The sequence below is a fragment of the Physeter macrocephalus genome, unplaced genomic scaffold (assembly GCF_002837175.3).
Source record: "Physeter macrocephalus isolate SW-GA unplaced genomic scaffold, ASM283717v5 random_348, whole genome shotgun sequence".
Lineage (NCBI taxonomy): Eukaryota > Metazoa > Chordata > Mammalia > Artiodactyla > Physeteridae > Physeter > Physeter macrocephalus.
Window position 1 is genome coordinate 48,151 of NW_021145619.1, and position 14,675 is coordinate 62,825.

Sequence of the window (14,675 nt, forward strand, 5' to 3'; positions counted from 1 at the left end):
TGTTTTATAAGTAGACAAAAACAAATGTCATATACTTCTGGAAAAAATAAATATAAAAAATTAAAATAATTATTGATAGGGAAAAAAAGTCAGTAGCATCATTTCCAAGAGTGATTTTTTTTTTCCAAGAGTGATTTTGATTTTTGTTTGGCCCTCAGGTGCAGTTGAGTCAATTATTCTCCATGGCACTCCCATCACTGTTCCTTCCATGCAAGGCCCTCTCTTGTTTTATTCATTTATTCCTCTGATCCTTGTTCACCACCCCAGTGCCTCCCTAGGCTAGGTTCCTAGGGGAAGCATCCCCAAAAGAGAGAAAGCAGGGTGGAAGTTATGTCCTTTATATGACTTAGTATCCAAAATCATCACTTCTGCTAAACTCTATGGGCCAGAGCAGTCACAAGCCCCTGCCCAGATTCAGCGGGAGGAAATGTCGACCCCACCTCTCAGTGGGAGGAGTGTCAGTTACATTGCAAGAACAGGATGGTGGGGGGGCTATTTATTTTGGTGAGGCTATCCTTGGACAATACCGTCCCCAATCCTACCTACATTGTTAGGTAGGGTAGAGAGACAACAGTGGATGGACAGGCGTCCATTACTGCTGGAGTACAATACGCAGACAGAGGCAGCCAGATACAAGACTATAAGGATAGGTCACGGCAGGTTCTGGAGAGCTTTAAAAGCCTATTTAGGAGAATGCTTATAGGCAAAGGAGGACTTTGGAAGCCCCAGGACTCCCGCTCCCTCATTCCCATCACCCAGCACCTCCTCTGTGCTTGATGAGAAAATATCTAAGACCCTCCCTCTATGGCTAGCTGAGCAGAGGGGCTCTCAGAATTGGTCTGTGCCCTCTGAGTAAGAGTCAAGGGTAGCCAGCCACCAGCCCCAACCCTTGTCCCTGTGTGTGCGTGCGTCCACACCTACCTGGTCAAGCCCAATCTGTCGACCCCAGAGAGATATGGATGCTGCTGCTTGGGTGGCAGGCAGGGACTCTTCAGAAGTGCCCTTCCGGGTCCACTCTGAATGGTCCTGGGCAGAGCAAAACCCACACTTCACACACACACACACACACACACACACACACACACGAGTTGCAGCAGTATCACCTCAAAGATAACAAGGAGACAGCACTTGTCCAATAGTCAGGAGTCCTGTGTTCTCATCCCATCTCTGCCCAACCATCTGTCACCCTTGGGAGGACCATTTACCCTGCTGGACTTTGCAGGCAAATGCAAGAATTACACCAGACAGGCGTTTTCTTCAAGTATAGTCATTGGAGCTCAGCTATTAAAATCACCTGACACCCACTAGCATGTCTAAAATCAAAAAGATTGACAATATTAAGTGCTGACAAAGAAGAAGAGCAACCAGAACTCTCATACATCGCTTATGGGGATGCAAGATCGTATACTTAGAAAAGTTTGGCCGTGTCTGCTAAACTTAATACCTTCCTTATGAGCCAGCAATTCCACTCTTAAAAGATATTGAAACATATGTCTGCAAAAAAGACTTGTACAAAATGATCATAGCAGCTTTATGTTTAACAGTCAAAAACTGGAAACAGTCCAGGCATCCATCAACAGGTGAACAGATAAACAAAGTGTTTAATAAAAAGAAACGAACTACTGTTACATGGGTGGATCTCAAACACATTACGCTGAATGAGAGAAATCAGAAACAAAATAGTGGATACTGTATGACTCCATTTATAAGGAAGTCCAAAAACAGATGAAACTGAACAGATGATGATAGAAGTCAGAACAGGGTTGCCTGGGGGCTGGAGGGTGGGGTGGGGAGACTGGAAAGAAGATCCACGGGAGTTTCTGGAGAGATAGAATTGTTCTAAATCTTGATGGAATGTAGGTAACACAGACGTATATATTTGTAAAAGTGCATGGAACTGTATACTTAATATCTATGCATGTGCAACACTACCATAGTACAATTTTATAGAATAAATTATATTGGATGTCCGTGGTGGCGCAGTGGTTAAGAATCCACCTGCCAATTCAGGGGACACAGGTTTGAACCCTGGTCCAGGAAGATCCCACATGCCGCAGAGCAACTAAGCCCGTGCGCCACAACTACTGAAGCCCGCATGCCTAGAGCCCATGCTCCACAACAAGAGAAGCCACAGCAATGAGAAGTCAGCGCACTGCAACGGAGTAGCCCCCGCTCACTGCAACGAGAGAAAGCCCATGCGCAGCAATGAAGACCCAACGCAGCCAAAAATAAATAAATTAATTTTTTAAAAAAGACTTTAGGTTAAAAAAAAAAAGCAATTATATTGTAAAAAAATAATCTGCATGTCACTGTTATACTTTAATTTTTTAAAAATATAATCATCCAGACTGCCTGTTAAAATACAGCTTCCTGAGCAATCCCGTCCTCCTGAGTCAACAGGGCCCGGGGATCTGCATTATGAACAGGCTCAGGCTTTGGCAAGAGCGTGAGATTTGAGACCCACGTCCCCGGGGGCGATACCCACACGCTTGTCTCCCGCCCGAAGTCCCCACCGCACACGATCCCACCGGGCACTTGGCGCCTCCCGCTCTCCCCAAGCCCCCCCAGCCCTCTGCCCAGTCGCCCCTGGTAACCGAGAAAGGGCTGGAAAACCCTCAAAGTGCAGCCGCCCGGGGAGGGGCCGTCCACAGTGTCAGCGAAACAAGGGCAAATACAAAATGCGGGGTAATTGGCGGTTTTCTAATTCGCGGCCCTTTGTGCGGCGGCGCGGAGCCGGCGGCCGCGCTCCCAAGCCGGGGCCTTTCAGCCGCCGGGGGGCCGGGCCGCCGAGCTCCCCGCGCTCCGCAGCGCATAATTAATCGGGCTTCACAGGGCCCCGGACAAAGGCGCCCATTCACCCCGCCGCTCCTCCCCCCCCGGGGATATTGTTATTTCTAAAAACTGCAGCCAGCTGGGCCGCAGAGAAACGTCAGCTCTGTGGGAGAATGAGCGGCCAGGCCGCCGAGGAGAGAGGGAGCTCTGTGTCCGCGCTCCGAGCGGGATTTAGAGGGCCAGGGAGCCCGGGGTGGGCAGGGGGCCCGGGGTCTTTTCTGAAGTCTGCAAGACTCCTCAGAAAGCCTCGTGATTTCCATGGGGCCCTGAAGGCCAGTGCCATGGAGATGGTAATGGGAGGCATTGAGGCCGTTCTTAGGGAAGGAGAGAGGGGATGCATTCAGGCCGCCAGGACCTCGGCTCAGCTCCCGGGTGGGAGGGGCCGATGGACTGCCAGGTGGGAAGGCCAGGGTGCCCCCACCTGTACCCGGCTCTGCCCGACACCAGGGAAAGTACATCAAAGAATAAAGGCCTGAGTCTGGATCCGGGCGGCCTGCGGTTTAATCCGAGGCTGAGGATGCAAAGACCCCGTAGTCACCGGGCTTCTGATCCAAGGACCACCTGGGGAGCTTGTTCAAAAGGAAACCTATATAGACCTGGGCCTCACCCCCAGAGAATCGGCTCCCAAAGTCTGGGCTGGGGCCCAGGCATCTGTATTTTCATAAGCTCTCCAAGCTCCTCTGCAACCCACCGACCCCGCTGGATTACCTCTCAGTACTCACTGCCCCAGGGACATGACTCAGGTGGTCCACTTGCTATTTCACAGAGGAGGAAACAGGCCCAAGAATGTAAATCGACCTGCCCAAGGTGACCGAAAAGAGCTGGAACAGGACCCCGGGTGGTTGTGTGCAGAGCAGAACAGAGGGAGAGGCTGCCGAAGGGAGGCTTCCCTTCCTCCCCAGAGCGTTTCTTGACTTCTCAGGCCTGCTCTGGGCTCTCCCTTCCCTTGGCCTTTCTTTGCACGAGATTGATCTGCCTAGTTAAATTCCTCCAGTATGTTCTGTCTCATGGGTTCCCTGGGGTTTCTCCTACCTGCTCCATCAGCGGCACCCCTGAGTACAGCCCGGAGATCACTTTGGGTTTGTGTCCTGGCCAGTGCTGAAAGACCTCCAGGCAAGGCTCACTGTATGTGGACAGCATCTCATGACTCCAGGGTCCAGTCCTCTAGGCTGTGTTCCCCTTCAAAGCCCAGCACCCTCCCCAGGCCCAGCCAAGGGATCAGCAGTCCTGGGCTTCACCTTTGCCACTGAACCCAAGGAAACGGGCACCCATTCGTTCCTCCTCCCAAAGCTGGGAGCAGTCATGAACAGCCACCGTGGATTTCTAAAACCTCAGCATCCTGAACACCTCCCAGAACAAGCAGGGGCCATTCCAAAACCCTGACCATCCCAGCCCATCTCGTGGAGACATTCTGTCCCTCAGCTGTACTCTGGAAAATGTTCCCTCAGCCTAAGACTGCCAGTCCCGAGCAGGAACACGGGCCTTGGAGCCAGACCGTGCCATAGCACCTCGCTCCTCTTGCGAGTCAGGGAAAGGAAGCCTCCTGTGCTTTCAGAGGAGCCCGGGCTGGCCTCCAAGGCCCAGAGAAAGTGTCCAAACAAGCTCACTCCGCTTCCACCAGGCCGTGCTGGACACTGGAAAGTCAACATCAGGCGACGTTCGTATCTGTGGGCGGGAGAATGTGCAGAAAAGTCAAGAACGAAGTGGAGGGAAAGAGAGCAGAGAGTTCGGCCAAGGCCTGGCCAGGCCTCTAAGGGGGCAGCTTGGCTGCCTGGTAGCAAGCCGACGCAGGCACAGCCACTGAGGCCAGCAGAGCTTCCCAGGGGAACCCTATGACCCAGCAGCCCCCAATGGCCCAGCCACCAGCATGGTATCAAGCAGAAGATCAAGCTAGTTGTCTCCCATTAGATAAGCTTTATTTAGGGGACAGAGTGAGATCCAATACTGTCTGAAAATGAGAGGAAGAAGGCTCAGCTATAAGGAAACCAGACTCTACGTAAAAAACAATGTCCTTGAAATACACACTGAAGTGTTTAGTGGTAAAAGAGCAAAATGTCTCTAACTTGTTCTCAAATGATTCCATCAAATGTAAACAACTGGTAAATCTTGGGAAAGGGCTTACAGAAATTACCCATTAATGTTCTTATAATTTTTCTGTAGTTTGAGATAAAAACAAACAACAAACAGTAGACAGGGGCTTCCCTGGTGACGCAGTGGTTGAGAGTCCGCCTGCCGATGCAGGGGACGCGGGTTCGTGCCCCGGTCCGGGAAGATCCCACATGCCGCGGAGCGGCTGGGCCCGTGAGCCATGGCCGCTGGGCCTGCGCGTCCGGAGCCTGTGCTCCGCAACGGGAGAGGCCACAACAGTTGAGAGGCCCGCGTACCGCAAAAAACTAAAAACAAAAAAACCAGTAGACAGCATACCCCCACCCCCCCCACACACACAAATAACACAGAATCGATATTCCAAATCCTATGCCAGGGATGAGACTCAACTTTCCTGTTATTTGCAGTCCCCACATACATCTTTCACTATATCCTATTATAGCAATTTGTGAACCCAAGCTGGTTTGAAGGTCCTTAAGGATAAGGTCCATGTTGTTTATCTCTATAAACCTATTGCAGCTAGCACTGTGCTTTGTAAACAGAAGGCGTTCAACCAAACCTGTCATCCAGTCGTTGGCCATGGAAGTTTTCTGGCTCTGAGTGGAGGAAGGAGGAGGAGAGGGGGGAAAGGGGAAAAAGGAACCAAGGAAGATGGTAGAGGATCTATATAGATTTTTCCAGTCCAATACACTCACTCATGGCAGAACTGATGACTTTTTTCAAGGTTGATAGTCAGGCCCACCTAATCAGATCCTTCCAAGAAGCTTGGAGAGTAACCCAGACCCAGTGGGGCTACCCCATCAGGTCCACCCACAGCATTTATAGACCTGCGTAGCCTGAACCTGGTCGTGTTCACTTCAACGTGTGGTTACCAGAGGGGATAATGTATTTATTTAAACTTCATCTCGTCCTCCGAGTGTTTCATGTACATGCATCTTGTCCCCCCAGTGAGACCACAGGAGTAAGGGCTTTGCCTCCCCCCACCCCGGCACCATGGCCACCCTCATGGGTATAGCGGAGACGCAGATGCACAGAGAGCCCTCAAGCACCTCCACCGGGGACTCAGTCTGGTGTGTCGTCTTCTACATCCCCAGCCCTTAACACAGCACTTGGCACATAGTTGGAACTCAGTAAAGACTCACTGAATAACAGAATGAGTGGAAGTCTTGAGTTGAGTTGAGTTGAGTTGAGTCAAGTTGCTTTCTCTGCCAGGACACACTAAGCAGTCTCTTTTGAGAGGTGTTCTTCTGGCCTCAGATGCTCAGCCGCTGAGGCAGAACCAGTGCAGGCCTTCCCTCTCTGCCCATCCTCAGAGTGGATCCCTCTGGATGCCCATTCTGCCATGTCCCTGAGAAAGACAGCAGCACCGTCTCTGCGGCCAGGGTGGCATGGTCAGTGTCAGGAGAGAGGGGCTCTGCCTCTTAGAGTCTCTTGTCGTGGTCCTCTGGAGTGGGGTGGCCTTGGGAAGAGAAGCTCTGCTAGGCACATTTCTGGTGAGGGCAGGATCTTCTGCGAGAGAGCTCCGGGTCAAGGTTACTGTCCCCCCACCTCCACCCCCTCACTCTGCTCCCACATACACAGGCATGGACACGGCTGGGCTTGGGGGCAGCAGATTGCAGCACCCTACCAGTGCCAGAGACTCTGGGAGGGCAGTGGGCTTGGCAGGAGCAGGGGGAGTGTGACCACATAGTGCCATTGTCTTTCCTGGTGCTTGGGGCCAGGGCACTTGCTACAGGGCTGTGGGACGGCTCCTCCCGGGTGCCAGCGAGATCAGGAAACTGAGGCGTGGGGATCTTCAACCAGACCCTCGGAAACCATCCAGGCCTCCGGAGCCTTGTGCAGTATCCTTCCTGCTGCCACCTTGGAGCCTGGGCCCCAGGTCGGTCCAGGGAGAGAAGTTGGATGCTTTTCTGGCCTTGAAGGATGGGACATTTCAGGCTGCCCAGAGAAATCTCTGAGCACCTTGGGGGAAGGGGAAGTTCCTCCTTTAACCTGCCCCTCCTGTGGGCTGCGCCATCTTGACAAAGCTTCTCCCTCTCTCAGTACCTCCCACCATGTCCCTGGACCCCTCTAGAGGAAACCACTGGCTGGGCCTTTGGGGCAGAACTGACCATGCTCCCAGCACCCTCCATGTTTGCTTCCAATCCGAGAAAAAGCCAGGCTCCCAGGCTGGGAACTCCTGCCCTCCCCCTTCTCCCTTTCTTTTCTTTTCCTCTCCCCTGCACTTTCCCCCAGCCCCACCTCCCAACCCCAAGAACTTCCAAAGTGACAACATGTGGGCCCAAATCAAACCCTTGTCCTCAGGCCCCCGCTGGCATCTCTCCCGGATCGCCCAGCTTCTTCCTCCAGCTCCATGCAACCCGCCACCCTCCCCACCCCTGCCCCCGCCATTCCTCTTTGTGGACAACTTTCTAAATGCAGCCAAACTTCCCTTTTCAGTCCACAGACCTCATAAAACAGCTGCAAAAAGTCAGCGTCTCTGCAAGTTCTCTTGCAAAGTTTGGCTGAGAGCAACGCCCGCTGGTTCTAGCCAGTGCTTCCCCCTCCTCCCCCTCCAGGCTCGGAAGGCCTGTCTCCTCCTCCAGGAAACAGTGGGGAGACCAGACCCCCTCCAGAACTGCTCCCAGAGACACAATCTCCCCAGCAATCTCATCTAGAGAGAACTCCCCGAGAGCGGCCCGGCTGAGAGTAGCCAGGGGGAGGAGACTGCCCCAAGACGGGGCTGGTTTCCTGACCCTGCCCAAGCCCTCTGGGACCCTGGGCTCTCCACTTACTCCCTCCGGGCACAGTCCTCTCGTCTGGAGAACAAGGGATGCATGGATTGGTTGACCTTCAGGGCCCCTTCCAAGTCTGAAATTCCACAAATTGGTCAATTTCTCCTTAGGGTGCCAGTGACGGCAGACAGGAGCTGTGCCCAGGGACACATGTCTCGCTGAGGGTGGTCTGACTAAAGCACAGGCTTCCTAAACTGCATTCCGTGTTCTCTCTGTGACACTCGGCCCTCAGTAAAAGAGAGGCTCTCACTCCTGATTCCTGATCGGAATCACCTGGGGAGACTACACCCTATCCACCCCGGCCTACGCTTCAGACCAAAGAAACCAGAGCCTCAGCTTGGGGCCTCGTCATCATTCTGTTTGGGAAGTTACCCAGGTGATTCTGAATGAGCAGACAGGGTTCAGAAGCATTGTGGGAAAAGCTTCTAGAAACTAAAGATGAAGCTCTAAGCCAGAGTGCCACATCTGGGTGCCACCTTCTTCGCTGAGAAGGACTTGAGGCCAGTGGGATGGGCTGTGCGATGAGCAAGGCCTGTCTGTCATGGATGGGTGGGGAGGGGCGGTGGCCTGCACCGGGGGCGCCATCAGATGCTGAGGCTCGTCACCCCCCCGCCCCCGCGGGATGCCGGGTGCAGGGCCAGCCTTGGGGTGCTGGCTCATTGGCCTGCCTGCTCCCAACCAGGCCCCCCTCCCCGCCCCGAGGCCTCCCCGGGCCCCTCCAGGGCTGACAGCCCCAGGTCTGCAGTCCAGGAACTGGAAACCAACCTCACAAGAGGCAGGAGGCCCCAGGGCAGCTCCAGGCCTCTGAGGGCTTTGTGTGGATTGAGAAAAGGAAAATAGAGAAGGGAAACTGAAGCAGGGCCAAAGGCAGTGAAGGAGAAAGAGACAAGAGAAAGGGGAAGGACTCTGAGGTCAGAGAGTCATGTGAGTGGCATTTAGGGAACAAAGTCCCCACTGCTGTGCCTCCTGCTCCCCCTTCACCAGTCACCCCTGGGCCTGGTAAGAAGCACTCTTCTGCCAGGGCCCAGGGCACGGAGAGCATTGCCAACCACACAGAAAGTCCGAATCCAGAAACCTGCAAATTCTGAGTCTGTGAGCCTGGTCCCTCCACCCTCTAAGCCAAGCTAGCAAAGAGCCCTCCCTGCCCGACACTCTCACATCCCCACCTTCTCTGCTCCCCAGAGCCAGTGTCTCTCATCAGACACTGGCCATCAAACTTGGCCATTCCTAGAGCAAAGTAAAGGTGAAGTCCAACTCCCAAGACGCTTGTCATCGTATCAGGGAGAACCAGGTGATGCTGTTGACTAGCTGTGTGACCTTGAGCAAACCACCTGGGTCCCCTCCCCGGGTTTCAGTACCTGATCTTGTCTGCTTTCCTGTGAAGGCATATTTGGAAGGAAGGGATGTCACTGTGCCCCAGGGGGCACGGGCCCGGGCTCTGAGGACAGAGACCCGGGCTCGTGTCCTGGCTCCACCACTTACTAGTGTTGTGAGCGCTGTGCCCTTGTGTCCTCACCTGTAAGGTGAGAGTTAATAGATGGATGGCAGAAAAGGAGACGACAACACAGGTCCAGACCAGCATGGGACCAATATCTAGAATACACAAGGACTACCCTTTGCAAATCAAAAGAAGATGGCAACCGGGATAGAAAACTGGGCAAAGCACATGTGGCAGGCAGTCAGCAGAGCTGCAAGAACATACACAAATGGGGTACCTGTTAATGTGTCAGAGAGGTTCTATCAGAGAGGGAGATACAAGTGAGGGCTGGGACAAAAGGGATGGTGGTTCCCAACCTGGGGGTGACTTTGTCCCCTGCAACCACCAGGGGATATTTGGCAACGTCTGGAGACTTTTTGGTTGTCATGGGGTGGGGGCGTGATATTGGCATCTAGTGGGTAGAGGCCAGGGACGCTGCTGAGCATCCTCTAGTGCCCAGAACAGCCTCCACAACAAAGAAGTATCTGGCCCCAAATGTTAGTGGTGTTGAAATTGAGAACCCCGGGACTAGATAGGTAAACAGATGGATGAAGGGGCCTGGCTGGGACAGTGAGCTGCTGAGGCATACGACTCATTCCAATAAATCCGATAGGGCTTCCCTGGTGGCGCAGTGGTTGAGAGTCCTCCTGCCGATGCAGGGGACGCGGGTTCGTGCCCCGGTCCGGGAAGATCCCACGTGCCGCGGAGCGGCTGGGCCCGTGAGCCATGGCCGCTGAGCCTGCGCGTCCGGAGCCTCTGCTCCGCAACGGGAGGGGCCACAGCGGTGAGAGGCCCGCGTACCGCAAAACAAAAATAAATAAATAAATAAATCCGATAAAGGAGCGATGGTAATTGTTCCTAAATGTTTGGCAGACAGTAGCAGGTTCAATTAATGTTCGCTGCTCTACTGTTACTCTTTCCTTGAGGGGTCTGGACTCCTCAGCCCTCTTCTGTTTGCTCCAGCAGCAAACCTGTGGGCTTCAGACCAGAGGGATTCGTGTGTCGCCCAGAGATGGCTGAGCTGTCACAGTGCGCAGCCCAGCCCTGGCCCCCGTGCCCCGGGGCGGAGGGATGGAGGGAAGCCCGAGTTGTAGAAGGGCAAAGAGGACAAAGGGAAAAAGGTGGGTGGGGGTGTCTGGGCTGGGGAGCAAAGAGGAAGAGAAAGGAGACACTGCAAGCTTCGGAGTTTCACAGCATCACAAAAATACCCAGAAAGCCGGGGGGCGGAGGGGGGCCACAGGGAGAAGTTCAAGTTGAGCAATGGCTGCGGTTCTCTTCACAAATTCATGGAAAATCCTCTTTTCACGCCCTCTGGTTCAGTTAAACTAGACCCTTGACTCCCTCCACGGTGGCCTAGAAAGGGGCCCATCCCAGAGCCACCACATCTTGCACCATTTCCTCCCCGTCACCTCCTCCTCCTCCTTCTCCACTCACCCTGGCCAGTTCTCCATCCCTTGTTTTTCAGGATGGAAACTTCCACTCTGGTCCCACTACAGCCCTAAAGTAATTGACAAGATATATACAAGGGACTTCGCTGGTGGTCCAGTGGTAAAGAATCCGCCTTCCAATGCAGGGGATGTGGGTTTGATCCCTGGTCGGGGAACTAAGATCCCACATGCCGCAAGGCAACTGAGCCTGAGTGCCACAACTGCTGAGCCCACGTGCCCCAACGAGAGAAGGGAAAACCCACACACCACAGCTAAAGACAAGGCAACTGAGCCTGAGCGCCACAACTGCTGAGCCCACGTGCCTCAACGAGAGAAGGGAAAACCCACACACCACAGCTAAAGAGAAGCCTGCACGCCACAACCAGAGAGAAACCCAAGCAGACCCTGCGCTGTAACAAAAAGATCCCGCGTGCCGCAACTAAGACCTGATGCAGCCAAAAAAAAAAATAAGGAAAATAAATTAAATAGATATTTTTTTAAAAACGTACATACAAAATCATCATCATCATCATTATCATCATCTTATCTCTCAGCATCTGGGAAGAAATCCTCTTCCTACATAACGGACCAAGAGACCCTCTAGGATTCTTCAAGCTGAGCCCCAGATTTGGCTCTGAGCTTCCTGGTAGCCCAAGTGAAATGAGAATTGGGGCCAGTTTCATGAGTCGTATTGCACATAATCAGAAACCCTCGGAGGATGCAGAGCTTCGCCAGGAACTGGAGCCTGAAATATATTCGGCTCCCAGGTCTTATAGCCTGTGCTGGCTGAGGCAGTGACTGCCAGCGACAGCAGCGTCCCCAAATAAATGCAACAGCGGGACTCCTCCAGCCATTTTCCAGAAAGCCCCACCATAAGGGAGGGACACAGTAAAGATTTTGTGGTGGCTAAATAACGTGGTCCAAGAGGTACTCGGCTTCATGAGAGCCCGACTTGGTTCAGGGATAAGTCTCATCTGGAAGAATGGATGGAATGCATGGCCTTTAAATAACCCCCATGAACTTTATTTCTCTCAACTGAGCTTTTGATAAAATTGGGGCAGCAGGAGGCAGTTGGAGGTTGTAACCGCTGACAAGGGTCTGGCAGGCAGCGCTCTGGCACTGGGTGAGGGTGGGGCTGGGCGTCCCTGGCACCTGCCGAGGCATCATTCATGGATTCAGCTGTTCTCAGTCTCCCCAGAGGCCCAGAACATGCAGAGCTTTCTCATTTTGCTCTGGCCTAAAGTGGAACTTGCCCGAGAAGCTGGAGGAAATAGGAAGCAGGGCTCAGAGCCGGCAGTGTGGCTGGCCTGCCCTAAGAGCCCCACCTCTCCTTTGGGTTGTTATTGAGAGTAATAATAACCCGCATTCACTGTGTGTCTATGCATTTTATCACTACCTCAGTTTAATCTTCACAACCAAGCTCTTAGGTCGATACTCGGATTGTCCTCATTTTACAGATGAATAAACTGAGGCTCAGAGGGCTTTGCTCCTGTAACAGTTAGTAAGGGTAGAAGCTACGATGCCCACGCAAATCTGTCCGATTCCAGAGTTCACACGTGTGTAACCGCTGCACCGTCATACCCCGCCACATAGTATGAGAGAGAAACCCTGTGGGAAAAGTGAGACGGCGGTTAATTTTGGCATGAGAGCACAGGAAACACGTGACTCTCAGAATGCAATCCGGGAGGAAGCCGGAAGCCTGCAGCAACGTGTTGAATTGAAGGCCCAGGGGTCTTCAATTCCTCGAAGCCCTCTCAGACATCCAGAGCCTGCTGGGCTGTCAACAGCAATTGCACCCAAGCGTCTGTGAAAGTCAGAGGAGAGGGGTGTTGCAGGGAAGGCCCTGCAGGTCAGCGGGTAAAGGATGCCCTGGGACCAAGCTCAGGAGGCCCCTGAGAGGCCGCCGGGGATCCCTGCACCCGTCAGTGAGGGAGCAGTGCAAGCCCAACACTCCCAGCTGGAGCGCAGGGCCTGGCTGGCCTGGGCCTGGGGTCCCTCCTGGGTGCAGCCATAGGTGCATCCTGTCACTTCCCGAAACCAGCAGGGGGACACATCCAGACGAAGTAGCACCTGTGAGGTTGTCTCCCAGCAGGTGTCCCCGTGACTCCCTTGTGACTCCATGCCCCGTCTCCTTTGATTGCGTACGCTGACCTCCTTTAGAAGGTCTCTTTAGCATGGGGATGGGAGTGTCTAGACGACAGGAAAGCTTTCCAGATCAGTGAGCAACATGCTGACAAGCAGGGCCTGGGCTCAGCCCCAGGAAACTGATGACTCAGGAGGACGTGACTTCTCTCCACAGACGTGTTCACCAGGCACTGGCCAGGGGCCCTCCCTGTGCCAGGTGTGAGGGTAAGGAAAGGAGTCAGGCCCAGTTCTTGTCCTCATGGGGCAAGAAAAGAGTAAAGACGTGGACACGCCTCAGTGTGTCTTCATTAGGCCCTTCCAGAAAATTTTCTCACTTCCAGGAAGGAAGTGAGAAAAGGAGGGATATACCTACAAATGGAGCCAGAAATCTAACCACTTCTCTCCTCGTCCCCACGCACTGCTACCACCCTCATCTCTGGCCTAGAGTATTACAATGGGGTCCTGAACAAAGCAAGCCCACTCCTACCACAGGACCTTTGCACTTGCTGTTCCCTTTGCCCTTCCACCAGCGTCCTCATGAGTCAGTGTCTTCATGTCTTTGCTCAGATGTCCCTTCTCAGTGCATGGAAGCCACCCAACTAAAGGTCACAACAACACCCCTCTCTCTGCCAGGCCACAAATGCTTTAGTAGGTATAATACACAGGGGCATTTCTCACTAACTCCTCATAGTACAGTTTCTTAAAGACCTCGGGATAGATTTCCCATTGGCCTTGGCCCATGAGCATGTACCCAGAAGTGTCCTCCCTGCCAACTATCGACCAGTGTACTGGGATCAAGCCCGGCTCTTCCAACCTGCTGACCCCAGGGCTGGTCCTCTCCTGTCCTAGGGAAATTCCAGAAGATCCTGGGCACCCTTCCCCACCGCCATCTTAAACCAGTTGTAGCTCTGACCTGTTGTAGCAGGACTGGTTAGCTGGTTACCAAATTCATCTTCTCCTCTTCCTGGGTGCTCTCTGGACTCCATTTCCATCTCCTTTGCCATCAAGCTGGTAAAGCATGAGCAGAGGCTCTGTCTCTCTTCTGGGCTGAGGATGTTAAGAAGCAGGTGTGCCCCATCCACCTCTATTTTCCCTTCTGCCATGACCTCGTGATTTAGGAGGTCGCAGACCCACAAGATGGAAGGAGCCTGGGTGCCTGAATCTCTGCGCAGGGGAAGGCTGCCTGCCAATCAGAGCACCCGACCTGGACTCTGTGTGTATAAAAAGTGAACTTTGTGAGGATCCTTTGTTTTGGAAGTTGGCTATTTGGTATTTAACTTCCTGCCTTTCTGAGGACTCGGGGCCTGCCCTCATGGCAACACACCTCTGTCCCTTCCCCCAGTTGCATTTCCCACCTGAACTTCGTCCTCTCTTCCCCACCCCACACCAGGCCTGTGATGATGACTGAGGAGCTGCTGAATGAATCATTGCCGCTCTCGGGATCTGCAAGCTGATATTAAAGGCAACCTGGCAGAGAGGGAAGGCTCTTCCCACTACCTCTCTATAAGCCTGCTTCCAACAGTGTGGGACTTCGGGTGAGACCTCAACCTTCCAGAGACTCAGCTTCCTCATCCTTAAAATGGGAACAATAGCATCTGCCCATATGCCACTGCACAGAGGAAAAGGTGTGGGGTGGGGGGCGGGTGGGCCTTGATATGCAGGAGCAGCTGCTCTGAGCCCGACTCTATAAACATCATCTCACTTAAAGCACTTCGGGAACCGAGGCATACAGAGGTTTAAAAGTGCCTGCCGGGCTTCCCTGGTGGCGCAGTGGTTGAGAATCTGCCTGCTAATGCAGGGGACATGGGTTCGAGCCCTGGTCTGGGAGGATCCCACATGCCGCGGAGCATCTAGGCCCGTGAGCCACAACTGCTGAGCCTGCGCGTCTGGAGCCTGTGCTCCGCAACAAGAGAGGCCGCGACAGTGAGAGGCCCG